Source organism: Felis catus, chromosome B2, assembly GCF_018350175.1.
Source record: "Felis catus isolate Fca126 chromosome B2, F.catus_Fca126_mat1.0, whole genome shotgun sequence".
Taxonomy (NCBI): Eukaryota; Metazoa; Chordata; class Mammalia; order Carnivora; family Felidae; genus Felis; species Felis catus.
In genome coordinates, this window is record NC_058372.1 from 58,026,154 (window position 1) to 58,042,767 (window position 16,614).

General features: G+C 35.4%; 1 protein-coding gene across 2 annotated transcripts in view; it reads right to left on the reverse strand.

The window, feature by feature from the left end:
- Nucleotides 1–16,614, reverse strand: part of LOC109499722 (protein eyes shut homolog) — an 866,761-nt gene that overhangs the window by 648,522 nt on the left and 201,625 nt on the right. The window contains exon 1 of one of the 2 annotated variants that reach the window (XM_045057711.1): nucleotides 7,737–8,062. The exons of the other annotated variant lie outside the window; for it this stretch is intronic. The gene's annotated coding sequence lies outside the window, so the exon portion shown is untranslated. Of the gene's footprint in view, nucleotides 1–7,736; nucleotides 8,063–16,614 lie in introns of those variants that run through there. 2 annotated transcript variants of the gene reach the window in all.

The following is a 16,614-nucleotide window of genomic DNA, read 5'->3' on the forward strand; positions in this document are numbered from 1 at the left end:
TATCAGTCTTTCATCCTCCATTTACTTATTTATTTATTGTTCATTAAGATTATTGCTTAGAATCCTAGAATACAGGAGAATACTCTAAAAATGATTCTTAAATCCTATTGGTATTCTAGAAGCTTATCAAGTTAATTATAGATTTGCACACTCCATGATAACAGGGACCTCAGATCATAACTATTTTCACTTCCTGCTATTAATATTGATGGTCATGGTTAATTACCAGTTTCATCAGAATTAATTTGATGTGGTAAATTTTCATGTACAGACTGTTTCAAAAACCTGCATTAGAAACACAAAGTCTTTGTTAAGATGTAGCATGTTACATATTCAAGAGGAGCAACACAGTATACGGATTAAACAATTTGAGTTTTGTAGCCAGAAAACCTAGGTTCAATTTAATAGTCTTTGGGTAATTTACTGAAACTTCGATTTTACTCAACTATGAAATAATATAGCATTTGTGCTGTCCCAATTGTTCCTCTCCTAAACTCATTTGTAGACCCAGCTCTCTTTGGTCACGGTAAAGGGCAGGGAAAGCATTCAGGATAAGAGATGGCCACAGTAGTTTTCAAATTGAGCTGTTTCTCCTGGGGTCTCCTGCCACGAGGCATTGATCAACAGAAAAACAGGTGAGAAAACGTGGATTTATAAAAATCTTCCCTTTTTCTTTTTTATACTATGATCAAGTTAGTAATATACCAGCAAGTTTGAATTACCAAAGACATTCTTGTGTTCACAAATTCTTACAACTCTTTCCCAACATCTTCTTTAATTTTTAAATCTCATGCTATGTTTATTATCTAAAGCTAATATATGAGAATCCTCCAATGCATTGTTTTTCTGCTCCACAATATATCCACAAATACGGTTAACTTCATAGGTTGCTATTATGAGTATTAAGTCAGAAGAAAAATACTGAGTACGTAACACAATCTCTGGCACATGGTAAATACTCAATACCAGGCAACTATTAGTATCATGACTGGGTCATAGCCCCAGTTCTGCCACTTATTAGTCCTGTTATATTAAGCAAGTCACTTGAACCTCCAGGTCTTAATTACTCTTCTTTAAGATGAAAATAGTAATAACAACCCTCACTTAAGTCTCTTGTATCAAATACGTTATTGTTCTGGATTTTTTTAAATGAAGCTCACTATGCCATTTAGCCTGGGAAGCCTTCAGTTAGCTCCCCAGAACACCAATAGTTAATGCTTCCTCACTGTCCTCTAGAAATGCTGTCCTAGTCTACCGCCTTCTTTGTAGCTAACTACTTGCACGTCTGTCTTTAACACTAGACTGTAAGCCACCTTAATTATGTGTCACATTTCAGATGCTCTGTGAAGAGTGCCTACAATATGGAAATGAAAAGCAAGAAGGAGATATGATAAATTAATGTTATTAGTTAAAGTAAGATGCCGTTTTTCTGCTTCCAGATTTGGAGAGCATTTTCAGAGTGATGCAATGGTACAAATCCCCCCCAGGAGATCACTGGGTGTATCCAAGGTGAGGTAGTTAACACACTTGCCTAGCGTGAAAAAGTCTAAGAAATATATTTCTTTTTTTAAAAGCCTCTATTAATTGAAGAAATGTGTTCATTTGGAATTTCTTTGGTTCCCCACTGATTGTAGCATCTCAGAAGAGCCAATTATGGTAGTCATTTGGCTTACTATTCATTATTATTATCAAAGAGATACAAGCCAGTATCAGTTTAAAATAATTTCTTTGCCTCAAAGGCATGTAAATGGGTCCTAAGGAAACACACACACACATACACACACACACACACACACACACACACACACTTTCCAACTCTTGTACAGACTTTTAAATTTATCATTAAAAAGCACGTTGCTTGCTAAAAATTACTACTTAGCACAAATGTCTTAACATAGGACTGAACAAATGAGACCATTCAATTTGTCACTGACTGAAATGGTTTAGGGAAGGTATAAATCTATGAAATGCATGTTACATCTATCAAGCAGCAAGGATTGTTACCATAAAGGTAACAGAAAACCATTCAGTAGAATATGGAAATACTATTTTCCAATATAACAAAAAGAAGGCTCTCTCCTCTGACCATCATGCCCTGCCCTTTTTTCAAGAGTCCTCAATCAATGGTTTATCAAATCCCTCAGACCAGCTCTCATGGTTTTCAAATGAAAACAGTACTTCCCTCTTCAAGGGGTCTACTTACCACACCCTCCATGTGGATTTGGTTTTGGTTCTCCAATTAAAAGTGCTTTTCTTCTCTTACCTAAGTATCATTTAATGCCGCACTTGCATCCTTAGTTTCCTATGCCAGTATATATGTACTATCTAACCTACTGAAGAATAAAAAGCTACTTGAGGATGGGACATAAATCATATTTTATTTCAAATACACTCCCCCCATACCTCACACTGTCATCTATTTTTCTTTTTTTTTTTTTTTTTATTTTATTTTTGGGACAGAGAGAGACAGAGCATGAACGGGGGAGGGGCAGAGGGAGAGGGAGACACAGAATCGGAAACAGGCTCCAGGCTCCGAGCCATCAGCCCAGAGCCCGACGTGGGGCTCGAACTCACGGACCGCGAGATCGTGACCTGGCTGAAGTCGGACGCTTAACCGACTGTGCCACCCAGGCGTCCCAGTCATTTATTTTTAAAGTCTTAACATCACAGAATTTTATAACTGGAAGTAATGTTTTGATATAATCATTTCAAATGCATGTTTTGTGCCTGTTGTCTGTAAACAGTTTGGTCCTTGACTCAGGCTGTCTGATGACTGATCTACAAACATAAGATCAGAGCTTTCCATTCCTTCCCACATGCTCCATTGCTAATTCCCTTACCCCTTTTATTCACTGTTGTGTTAGAGACGTACCTTGGAAGGTTCTGCTTTCCGTTCATGTTTTTCACTATAAACAGTGGTAAATCATAGTATTATTCATTAAGTACTTCAGAAACATTACAACAGAGCCAATGGGTCAGCTGAGAAACTTACTACTATACCAAAATATTGTTTCAAAAGGAAACATGTGTTCCATGTCTGATAATATATGGCTTAAAAAAAGCTTTTGGAAATTAGAGCAATGTAAAAGATGAAAAAGCTTTCAGAAGCTACTTGTATTCAAATCAGTGCTCTCTTATTTACTGGCTGAATGGATCAAAGTCATAGTGTTCAATCTTACTTATCTGTAAAATAGGCCTCTAATTTCTATCCTCGTTAATTACCACTGTTCTCAGTTACACTTCAGCAAAAGCACTACATGTAGTTGGTATATGCATGCTTCTTTGTGCCGGTTTTCATCCTCTCTTCTTCTGCAGAATGCTTTCTAAAAATTGTATTCTTAGCCAACTGATTTTTTTGCCATTTCAACACAAAGACTGAATTTCCGTATAAAATCATACCATGGATTCAAAAGGGCATTTAAGTGGTCTTATTATATTCTTATTATCCCTTCTGTAGGCTTTTATACATTTATTTTATACATATTTTATACTTATTATTATAACATAATATTTTTGAATAATATTTACTTTTTAAAATAGCTCCCTCTCCATTTGAATGCAAAATTTTATGGCTAGAAGTGAGTTTGTTTCTTTTTTAGCTCAAGACCTCGAGTAATGTACATAATAGATACTTAATGAAAGGAGTTGAATGAATGGAAACAAAATGATTTAAGAAATTTTTAAATTCTCAGGGCATCTGGGTGGCTCAGTTGGTTAAGCGTCCAACTCTTAGTTTTGGCTCAGGTCATGATCGTATGGTTCATGAATTTGAGCCCCATGTAGGGCTCCACACTGGCAGTGCAGATCCTTCTTGGGATTCTCTCTCTCCCTCTCTCTTTCTGCCCATGTCCCACTCATGTGCACACACACTCTCTCTCAAAATACATAAACTTTAAAACAAGTTATTTTTTATGAATTTATAAGGACAAAAAGGTAATCAAGGTAATATAAAAATATTCTATTTATTTTTCAGGGTTTTATAACAATAGAAGAGTAGTGTTTTGTTCTTTTTATATGTAAAGTAGTTGAAGGCAACATGGGTAGAGAGTATGTGATTGTACTAGATAAGGTAACCTTAGTTTATTCAATGTCATCTATTATTAAAACATAATGCTTACAGGCACCCAGGTGACTCAGTGGGCTGAGTATCCGACTCTTGATTTTGGTTCAGGTCACGATTCCAGGGTCATGGGATCTATCCCTGCTTCGGGCTCCCCACTGAGCATAAAGCCTGCTTAAGATTATCTCTCTGTCTACCCCTCTCACACATGCTCTCTCTCTCAAAAGTTAAAAAAAAAATCATAATGCTTAGTATTTTTCTCATACTACCAAAATAATAAAAATAATAAATCAACACAGTGAAAAGTTACTCTTCAGGAAATGTATAGTAGAAAGTACTTTGAATTAATAATTAAGAGATTACCATCATAGTTCTTTGTATTCTAATGATATTATGGCCTGCACTGGCTCTTGTTTAGACTTCTGTGATAACCTCCTAACCTGACCTCAAGACCCAAGACTATTCCAGCATTCTTCTCATTATTGCAGAATTACCTTCCTGAAATAGTTTTGATCACATCATTTTCATAGGCCATGATATCATGTACCCAATAAAATCCAAACAATATAGCATGACATTCAAGATTTTTTGAAGAATGTCATTTTCTTATTTTAGCATTTACTTTACATTATTGCCTATCAGTGCCTACTCCCACCAATTTCTATCAGTAAATGCTGGCTGCACCAGACAGTTCACTGTCCTGTCTCACTAGGCAAAGCATCATTCCCTAAACAAATGCTTGGCTCCCTGTCTTTAAACGTTGGCTTTCTTCAAATTTGAGGCTGCTTGCTTTGCTCTTAGAAGTCTGACCTTTCCTCTGTCTATAGTACCAAACCCATGTTTAGAGGAAATTTAAGGTATTTTAAGCCAGGTAAATTAAACTGGTTTCTAACTTTTTAAACACTCATATTGACACTGTATTAGATATCTAATTCTGCCTTAGATGTTGAATCTATCAGGATAGGCTAGATTACGCTTCAGTAACCAGCAACCCCTGAATCTCAGGGGCATTATACAACAAAGCTTTATCTTTTGCATTTTTATACTTTTGCACAAAGGGAATAAATTGACTAATGAGTGCTGTGGAGAGTTCTGAAAATATTCTTAACATCAGTTAAAACAGCAATTGTACTACCAACAAAGTGGTAATCTGAAATGCAGCTTTCTAAGTGAGCATTCAGAATGCTGTGAAAATCAGTCTCGTGAATCCATTGTCATGGTTCACAAATGCACATTGCAAAAAATCATTGGCAAGCTTCTCCAAACAAGCAGTAATTATGCTAGCTCCAAATAAAAATGCTATTTCATTCACCCTCTCTAATGTTTAGTAAATACCACTAATAAAACATAAAGTATTCATTTGAGTTTAAAGAAATATCAGCTACTTCATACGTGAAATCTATGAACATTATTTCCTATGGATTTTAAACATTCATAACTGCACCACCAGGTACTATGATAAATATCGATTCTTTATCTTTAAATCTGTCGTTAAACAAATCTCCATATGTCAATGGATAGCTTTGTGATTCAAAAGATGCACTGTCAAATTTTATTTCAACTTGGAACAATTTAATTGTAGAATTTCAGTACTCAAAAAACATTTTTTTTCCTCCACAGTCATTCTAATCCTTAATAATGAAAAGAGCAAAGTTAACAGTTAATCTTTATGTAATATTTCAGTTCAATGAATGTTGATAAGACTACATCAAAGTTTGTAGCCAAAAGGATAACAAAACATAAAATATATTCCAGAATTAAGAATTGATTAGTAAGAACAAAAGTGAAATATACAGATTAAAATGTCAGATATTGAAGTTCTCTGCTGTTTCATTATTGTTCATAGCAGTAAACATTATAAATCTCAAATTTAGCAGGCAGAATGTCATGCAATTTGTCAAGTTCAGTTTAGCTGAAATGAGGTTTGTTGCTTACACAATCAACTTGTTAATTCGGTTGGCACTTATTCTACTGCTGTTGCATAAATCCTCAACTATAAGTTACAAGATACATTTTAATTTGCTGGCCATCAGATTAAACAAAAGACATTTATTCATTCAAGTTGTGTTGTAGTTACACTGATTATTGCCTTTACACTTTCCATAAGACTGTTTTATTTTAAAGTTTTTATTGAAATCAAAGTCAGACTAGGGGCACCTGGGTGGCTCAGTCGGTTAAGTGTCCGACTACAGCTCAGGTCATGATCTCACAGTTTGTGAATTCGAGCCCCTTGTCAGGCTCTGTGCTGACAGCTCAGAGCCTGGACCCTGCTTCACATTCTGTGTCTCCCCCTCTCTCTGCCACTTCCCAGCTCACACTCTGTCTCTCTCTCTCTCTCTCATATAAACATTAAAAAAAATTTTAATAAAAAATTTTAAAAAATCAAATTAAAGTCAGACTATACCACATTTCCACTAATAATCTTGATGTCTATTGTCCTTTATATAATTCTTGAGACAGCCAAATATTTCAGGTGAATACTTTTCCTTAAATATGACTTTTTGGTTGTGAATATATTTAGTGTTATGCTTGCTTCTGTAATTATTATAATAAGCCGATAACTTTTTTTTCACTCAAAATGCAAGCCACCAAAAGCCTCAAGTGTCAGTGCAAATTTTACACGTTTATGATGAACAAATATGTATACATACACATATATATACATATATATATACATATATATATATATAAATTCAGCTCAATCTCATGTCACAGAATGTCGAGACTGAAAGAAACCATACTTAAATCACTCATCTTCAAAAAGGAAACAAAGTGAGAGGCCTAAATTAATTTGCTCAAAGAATTTCTTGAGGGTAGGTACAAAGCCAAAATAAGACCCCGTATCTATTCATGCCCAGTGTTCATTCCACTATACCTTAAGCACATCAGTTCAACTTTTTAAGTCATTATAGCACATTTACATTGTGGGAAATATTAAATATAAGTTAGTCAAAGAGCTTAATAGCTGGTCTCTACACTCAAGGCCTTATAGACTGATTTAATTTTTATAAGCTAAGACACTTTCAACAGTTAGTACACCCCAGCCTCTCAAACACTGTTTTTATTCCTTGTCTATTGCTTATTTCAATTCAAACTTACGTGAGGAAGGGATGTGCTATTTCTTGAATGTTTTCTCAAACTCTAACATCTATTGCATTGTTCAAGACACACACGGATTAAAATTTTGTGTACACTTTTGGAGTGCTAGTGCCCATGTCTTTGGGCATTAATTTATTTTTAATGAGTTTGGTGTCCCTTTATTCAAGGGAAAACAACCCATGGATTGGGGGAGTCGGTGCCTCACAAGCAATGGAGTACTACCACTCTTCACAAGGGATTCTGGACAAGAGTGAGTTTTATGCAGCTTTAGAGACAGGAACCTAGAAACCGCAGACCTGGCGGGGTTGGTTACCTAACCGTATTTGGCAAGATCAAGGAACAGTACAAACTATAGAGCACAGAATTCTCTTGGCCTTTGGGAAGTTTTTCACTGAATATACTGTTTCTGGTCAAGTGGGGCCTTTATAGGAGCACAAAAACGCAGTCGGGTGACAAGGCACCTGGGGCAGGTATGGCTTCATCTTGGTCCTGGAAATTTATTTCACTCCTAACATTCTCTCTTCCCTGGCAACACAAGGCAACCGCAGGTTTCGGAATCCTCCCTGCTAAGTCTTACCTCGAAGCCTTTGTGCAGGGGGAGGCGTGCAGGGCGGGGGTCCCTCTGACTGTACACTCTCCCCTCTCTCCAGGCGGGGTCAGGGTGGGGTGAAGGTCAGAGCAAGCAGCATTTACCTGAGCCGGAGGCGCATCCACCACCACCACCACGGAGGCCGCCATCGTAACTTGTGGGTGGGGCCTGCAGGGAAGCGGCTACGGCGCAGACGTGATCTGGCCCAGGTGTGGGCCCACGTGAGAGGAGTCACGGAGCCCCGCACCCCGCGTCCCTGCAGAGGAGCCCGCCCTTCTCCTGGAGCTCTTCAGTTTGTCACCTCCCGCCCCACCCACGATCTTGGGGCCTATGGGCGTTAAATTTTAAAATGTAGAGAAAATCATTTTTGATTGTGGTGGCTGTTTGTGCCATGTGGTGTTTTTATTTTACTTATATTTAGTAATGTTATTTTCAATGATTTTCTTTTACTTTTGAGAGAGAAAGAAGGAGCCACAGAATCTGAAGCAGGCTCCAGGCTCCCAGTTGTCAGCAGAGCGAGAGGCGGGGCTCAAATCCATGAACCATGAGATCATGATCTGAGCTGAAATTCTCTGCCCAACCGACTGAGCCACCGAGGTGCCCGGAACCATGAGGCGTTTTTAAATTGACTTTTGTAGGGGGTGGCTGGGTGGTTCAGCCGGTTAAGCATCTGACTTCAGCTTAGGGCATGACCTTGAGGTCCATAAGTTCGAGCCCCGTGCCAGGCTCTCTGCGGACATGCTGAAGACTGCTCTAATTCTGTGTCTCCCTCTCTCTGCCCCTCCCCCATTTGTGCGCGCGCGCGCGCGCGCTCTCTCTCTCAAATATAAATAAACATTAAAAAAATAAATTGACTTTTTTGCTATTGTGATTTGGGCAGGTGTCTTTAGACTTTGGATGATGACTGCATAGTATTTCCATCATATTGTGTGCTATAAATAGAATGCGTTCAAAATTCTAATGTACAAACCCAATGCCCAATGTGATGGTATTCAGAGGTGACACCATTGGGAGGTGATTATGTCATGAAGGTGGAACCCTCATGATTGAGATTCATACCTTTATAAAAGAGATCCCCCAGCGAGCAAGCTAGCCCCTTCTGACACTGAAGTTACGTGGAAAAGGCAGACACAAAGCAAGCAGATCCTCACCAGACCCGGAGTCTGCAACTGCCTTTCTCTTGTACTTCTCAGTCTCCACAAATGATAAGTAAATTTTAGTTGTTTGTAAGCCACGGAGTCTATGGCACTTTGTTACAGCAGCTCAAACAGACTAAGACATTGAGTAACATTGGCTTATCATGCCCAGGTTCACAGGTGGGCCACCTTCCTAGACCTTAAAGGAAACACATGATAACCTTAGCCTCATTAAGCAGAAGTGGCCACCTCTAGATACATACAATGAATGTCTCGACCAAATGGGACTGATCCCAGGCCTAGAAAGCAAAGTCAGACCATGTTGATTCAGCAAGGGTATGGGATTCTATAAGGGCTGCACTTTAACAAAGGGTACAAGAGTCAAAAAATGGCCACTGTTGCTGTTCATGAGCATCAGGAAGGGGAATCATGGCCTTGTGAGTTTCAACAAAGGGCCCACACCAAAGCTTTAGCTGGGTTAGTTGGTCTTACGTGCAGGCTGCTGTGGCTTCACCTTAAACTACTTAGGTTTTCCTTATATATTTATGGTTAGAGCCAAGATATGATTATACAAAAAAGTTTACAGACAGGGCTTTAGGTATTGGTGAGCAGCATAATATTTACTACTTCAGACTACAAGGTGAATTATGACAATGGACACTCTAGTTAGGGTTTAGTTTTAAATTGTTAGTGCTTGGTCCAGTAGACGGTATTGAATCAAGTGCCCTAAATTCCATCCTGCACATAGGTTCATGGGAGAATTCATGAGTCCTAGCCTCAGGATTAAGAGCTATAAAACTCTCAAACTAGTAAGTAAGTTACAAAGATATTAAAGGTAGAAATACAGTGCATCTTCAAGGATATTTATGGAATTAAGTTTCTGAGGAAAGAGAAGGGAGCCAGGTAGGAGGAGTATACATAGATCAAGGCCAGGGCTGAGTTAATTGTTATTCTGATGGGGAAAAACCCATAGGGTGTTTTCAAACAAAAATGTGAATGCTTTTTGGCAGGCTCAGAACTTACCATTTTAAGATATGCAAGAAAAACAAATGTTAGGGCCACAAAGTAAAAGGAAAAAAAGTGTTGAGATCCTGGAAAGAAAATGCTGCCTCTACTGTGTTAGGAATGATAAGTGAGCAGCTTAAGAAGCAAGTTATATGCTACCCACTCAGCTGAGTAGTCCCCTAAGGAGGAAGGGAAGAACAGAGGGAAATGGTGAAGATAGAATCCTTTGAGCAGCGCATGACTTGAGAATTGGTTTTCACTCAGCCAGTAGGGGACACAAGCTTTAAAAGAGACAATAGCAGCTTACTTAGTTCATGACTATTTTCAGGATAATTCTCCCAGCTGAAAGACAAGTAGGGATGTTGGGAAAATTTCCATAGGAAGCATTTCCACACCAGAATCATTGGCCCCAGTCACTATGGCATTGGACTGGTTATTTACTTACTTATGTACTAATTTATTTTACTTTATACTCAATAGACGACCAGAAGCAATTGTATAACTATTCATTGATCGCAAGAAAGGTAGTGTAAAAAAGCATTTTTTGTTGAGTTGCTCCTCTTTCCAATCTTAAAACTTAGCCAATGCCCTACAAGGCTGTAGAAGAAAACTAGGACCATTTCATAGTTTTCTATAATTATTTCACTTAGAAAATACTCTCATTGATTATGGAAGTTTAGTTGTGAGACCCAAGATTGCTAACTGCCAAATGTAACACATTATATATTAGATCAAGGAGAGGAAGGAAATAGTACATTTCTGCAGAATAAAGGACCCCAAACAGACTGAACTTTTTACAGTGAATCAATAAGCACACATATATTAATTTGTTGGGTCTAAGTGTTACTGAACCAGACTATAGCTAGCCAATGCTTACAATTCATTAATTCATCAGTCAACACATATTTATATTCATGCATTCCAATTGTATAAATACTGTGGGTTAATATTTGAAGATGGTAGAAAAGTTTGGGAGAACTTGAGAGAAAGTAGACCAAAGGAAATTATATGCTGGTTTTTAAAAAAGTGACAGCTGTTTAAACAGTTGCTTTTTTTAAAAAACATAAAGAAGTTTTTGCTGTAACCTCTTGTTGTAATCAAACATGGTTAAGCATAGTTGCAAAGGTTCTCAAAATTTTATGGTTACAGTGTTTTGGAATTTTAGAAATAAAAAGATTGAAACATGAAACTTAGACTGCTTTGTGATATGAAAAGTCATATTTCAACTGGGTCAAGGTAAAGGCAGAATGAGGTTCTTTCTGTGGCTTTATGAAAGGTCATATCACAATTCTATAATCTTTTAGGTTTATAGTTTTAGTTATTAGAGAAATAAAATATAGTATCTTGGGTTGTCTGACAACTTGCTTGACACTATTTGTCAATAACAGAGATAAACAGTTATGACATATTAATTTCCCCCAATTTTCAAGATATTTTGAATATATTATTTTTAAATTGATAACATTTGTTAGTTTTAAAATTATTAGTGGAACATATTTACTGCTAAGTAAACAGAGGTATCAGAGCACAATTATTACACTTAATTAATTGCTTACAAATTACCAGAGCAGCAGGCACATGGTTTGTATGCTAAAAATATGAACTCCAACCAGAAGCTGCCCCTGATTCTGTTTCTAAGGAAAACTGTGCCCCAAATGATCAATTCTGGAATGAACCAAAGGTCAACTTAGAATAATATAGAATCATAGGTCTCCAAGGAACCCTAAAGGGTTGGCTAATTCAATTCTCAGCTGCCTTCACATAAATCAGCCAGGCTTAATGAATGTTGGGAATCTTGCAAGAAAGATATCTAGGCAAGGAGATGACCAAATTCCCGGGAGGTGGAATTTTCTCTTACATCAAGTCTACAAGTATTCTATTACAATTTACACTGACTTATCTTTTTCCAGTTAATACACTAGAGAATACAGGTCACTATAACAAATTACATAGCTGGGATAATCACTCTAGTTAGAAATTTCAGAACATTTGGTTCAAGGTTTCTTCCTCACCCTTAGTCTGACCTCATATTCCATATAAGACAAATAAAAAGTAATGCAAAGATGTGATTTTCTACATTCTGTATCATTAAAGAATCATTTAACAATTGTATATAAATTGGTCAACAGAGATTCACTAATAATTAAGAAATGCATAGTTGCAAATCCTTTTTAATGTTAAGCAGATATAAAATTTTTGAAGAAAAATTGAGAAAGACTATTAGAGGTGCCACTTTATATAACAGTTTATTACTTCCATTATGTGTGTTACTATAAAATGTTCATGTTTTATCTGAAATTATTTAGAAATGGCTAAAACGAAAAGGGAATAAAAAAGAAACTTTACTATTTCCTGAAATAGTAAAGGCATGTGAATTTTGGGAAATATTATGCCATAGAAAACTATAACCACTTCTAATCTAATGGAATAATTTCCTTAGTACCACAACAGTTGAATTATAGGATATTTTAATTAATATCCATTTTAAAATGGATATTAAAATACCACTTGTATTTCCTAACAAAATAATCAGTGTATCCCAATATACAGAAATAAAGGAAGAGAACACACAGCTATTAATCCTTACCTTATTCATTTCTTATTTTTAAAACATATTTAAAGGGGAGCTACCATAAATAATCTTACAGTTTTATAATTCTTGTTTGCACTTTCCAGAAAACATATGTATATATGAAATTATCTTATATATCTCTGTACTAGACTGTAAAATTATATCTTTATAATAATCATTTTTATACATGTCAGTAAATAATTTTAATACCTACCATGTGTAAATGCAAGGAGTCAAAACCAAGAGAAACTGCAAAGTAGTTCTAGGCCTCATGAAATTTAGTCATGTCTCAGTTTTCCTGGAATAAATTATGCAAAATCTAAATCTATAGTTATCTATGTGCTCCATTTCCAATTGAGTGGAATACTTCAAATTATCAGAAGGCTTTATATGATTTTCAACATTTATTGCCCATGATATTTATATGTTCAACCAATTGTTTGTACAAAACATAATTGTTTATGATGGTATGGGAAAAAATGAAATTAACTCGGTCATAGTTGATTCATTTTGGTTATAAATATGTTAAAAAGCTGTAAAATTATTTTGACCTTTTTCTAAAAAATAAAATACTATTAAGAATGTGACTTTTTTAGATACCACATTTAAAAAAATAATTTCATGATAATCCAAAATTATTCAGTTTGTTCTCCAGAGGAATTTTCAATTACCATGATTTGGTAAAGTCTCAAGTCTAAGGCATAAAGCCAAGCAAGTATCAAGTGTCATTGCTTAACTTAGCAAAACTTATCTTCCAGATCCAGATCCATCATAACTCTATGCTAAAGGTAGGTTCTCTCCTTTTACCTGAAGAGTGCCTATAAAGTCAAAAAGAGGAGTAAATGTTTACAGGTACAGTTCTACTGTGATTTGCAGCATTAGATGCCCAGGTTACTTTGTTGTAACAGACTCTCATTATAATTAAATTAAACAAACATGTATTTACTATCTATTATTTGTAAGGTACTATGCGATATGCAATTGGAAAATAGATAATTGAACAAGAAATGATCCCAAAACCAAATTTGAGAAAACTCCCACATATAAATAATACAGGGCAGATTGATAGTGTTAATAATAAAAGTAAATTTTAGAGTGCATGAGAACGGATTCTAAAAACTATTCTATTCTATTCTAAACTATATTCAAACTTCTATTCTAAAAACTATAACTATTGCACTGCCAGAAAGTGGTGGGCTCTTGATCCTCTTTGCATTTGCTATGACTATATTAAGCCATAGAATACACATGTTTGTTGGTTAGAATTGAACTGAAATCACTTAATATATCCCTTGTTTTATTATGCACAATTATATGAGAATCCTTTAGTCTTACTTATTTTAATCTTTCTTTTTAAAAAACAAAAATAATCTTTAAGGTAAACCAAACCACCTGCTTAAACACTCACTGGCAGAAAGTAAACATTGTAGAAGAAACACAGAGCACACTAAAACTACAATCCTTTACCACTGTGCCCATGCAGATTTTGGTATCGTTTCAGGTATTTACCTTCTCCGCACTTTGTAACTGGAGGATAAAACCCAAGTGCGGTCGGAAGAAGTGATAATAGTTATTGTGATTTGTATGGTCCTGGCACAAAGTAAATTCTCAGGAATTATTTGCTATTATTTGATTTATTCCTATATTATCTGATGCTTTAATTTGTTTCCTGGGATAGTAGAGCACATTTGAATTATATTATGGTAATGCTTTGAACGTTTTGACTGGAAAGGGATAATGATAGAAAAATTTCTATTTTATAGAAAAAAAGAACTGTGAAGAACCCAGATTTCTGTTCTTTAATTTTCAGTGTTCACATATTGCTTGCTTATAAAAAGATTTCCATAGAAAAAGATTATAGAAATTGCAGTATAGGAAAGTATATTCACAGTTTTTACTTAAATTTATATTATTGTCTATAGACCATGGAAATATAAAGTCTGACTTTATAACACTATAAGTTAAATGGATTTCAACTATGGTTAAAAGTTTTCAAACTCAAATTTAGAAAACAATGGTATCTGGTAGTTAGATAACTGAGCGTTTTTCCCACATACATGGGTATATACACTATGCACATAAATCTGTATAGTTTTCCAAGATGTAAATAAATCCATTTATAATTTACCCATGATAGAAAAATGTTTGCCAACATATTGAAAATATAAAACTTTAGTGTAAAAATTCTAATTTAAAATCTACTAACTTCTTACTTTCATTTTAGTTATTTGTTAATGCAATGTTTCTTCTATCATCTTAGATTAATAGACTACTATCACTTAATTAATATTCTTTTGTTGTTTTTTTTTTAAAACATTAATCGCTTCTCGGCCTTTTGGCTAAGATCAAGTGTGAAAACTTATTAAGTAATAAGGCATACAACGCACCATTTATTTCCTCATCAGAATTTTCAGAATTTGGCTCCTAACATTAGATGTTTTTATATACCACTGGTTACATATTGTATATCTCCTTAGAAAGGTTGTTTCCTTTATGGATTCATGATTAATCTTTGGACTACACATGCTTCATGAAGAAGCTTCACTAATGAATAACATAATGACAGCAACTCTAGCACACTTTGGCACAGTCAGGGAAGGCAGTCTTCCAGCAAAGCTATTAATGTCAGAACTAATTTGGTTCTCAGAATTCTGTTAATTATTAGAATGTTTATTCATTTAAAAAAATCCCTGTTCCTCTCTAGCATGAACTGAAATTATGAATTAAGAAGTGAACAATAATTACCCTTCCTTCCCACAAAAGTGGGAATCTGGGGTCCACGCTAAATTACAGTTCAGGGAGCCTGGCCAAGATAAGTGGGCTGAAGTACCCAGTACCACAGAAATCAAGGGAGTGATGGTACTGCAATTAAAAAGTCATACATAACAAGCTCAAGAGCAATGCAGAGAATCCAGACATGAGGCATTGGAAAAGGAATTTGAAGACATTTGATGCTGGAACATAGAGGACAGCCAAGTAGATGCTTTTAATTAGTGTATTTGCCTATCAATGCTGGCAGGGGCAAAACAGTTTAATCATTAAGTGCATATGGGGATTGCATTGAATTCTTTCATACTTCTGAGGAATTATTTAGAAAGAGAAGGAGAAGTAGAGGAGCAAGAAAAAGAGAAGGAGGAAGCTGGAAGGGGGGCAAAAAGAGACTAATGCCACACATAACAATATGATACACTAAAACTGAAGAGGAATAGTCCTGGGTTTGCTTTGGCTGCACATATGCTAAAATTGAAGAGTCCAAAGCTAACACATATTGAGTGCCTACTATGTGCCAAGCACAATATGATGTGCTTTAAAAGTTTTTCCCCAAGAAAAATACATGCCAAGTATTTCTTTCTTTCAGAGTAAATATCTGTAAAAAAATATCATGGTGATTTGGCAATAGAAGGTAATCTTTAACTGCCTAATTTTACTACACATATCAATATTTTATATTACATCCGGAAAGTGACTTTTCTCTTAGATAACAAAGGCAAATTCCTATAACTCTGACTCCAAATATTTACACTTTTAACTGCTTTGTGATTGATGATTACAGGAACCTTTGCTGTTTGGTATGTATATCTTTCTAGCATTCAAAACAAGATGTGAATGCTTCAAGTCATAAGATTACAAGGAATATTAATACAAGGCCTTTTTAAAATTCAAGACAGTGCAATAAAGTATGTAGTATTACTAGATATGAAATCACTAGACAGATGACAGATTTATAAATATTGAAAAAGCAACAGTACTCCTTAGATTTTTCTTTTTGGAATATTAATGACTAAAACATTGGGAACTGCGATTAGCATTAATGTTTGTACCACAGTGAAATGGACAATGCTTGGAAGAGTGCAAATGTTCTGCAAAAATTTTATCAATAACATCATTTTTTATTATACACAAATCTACACTTTTTTGTTTTGATTATGCATAATATATGGTGGAGTTATTTTAACAAAGGACACCTTTAAATTATATCAAAAAATACCAAAAGTAATAAAACATTTTAAATTAAACATTTTTTTATCTGATCTACAGAAACCCGATAATTTTTTCTACATTGAACTAATCATTTATTAGGTTGAAATGATTGAAATTATCTGGTGTTTTGAATGACGGGGTGAAGTGGATAATAATGCTATTCAGAATATCA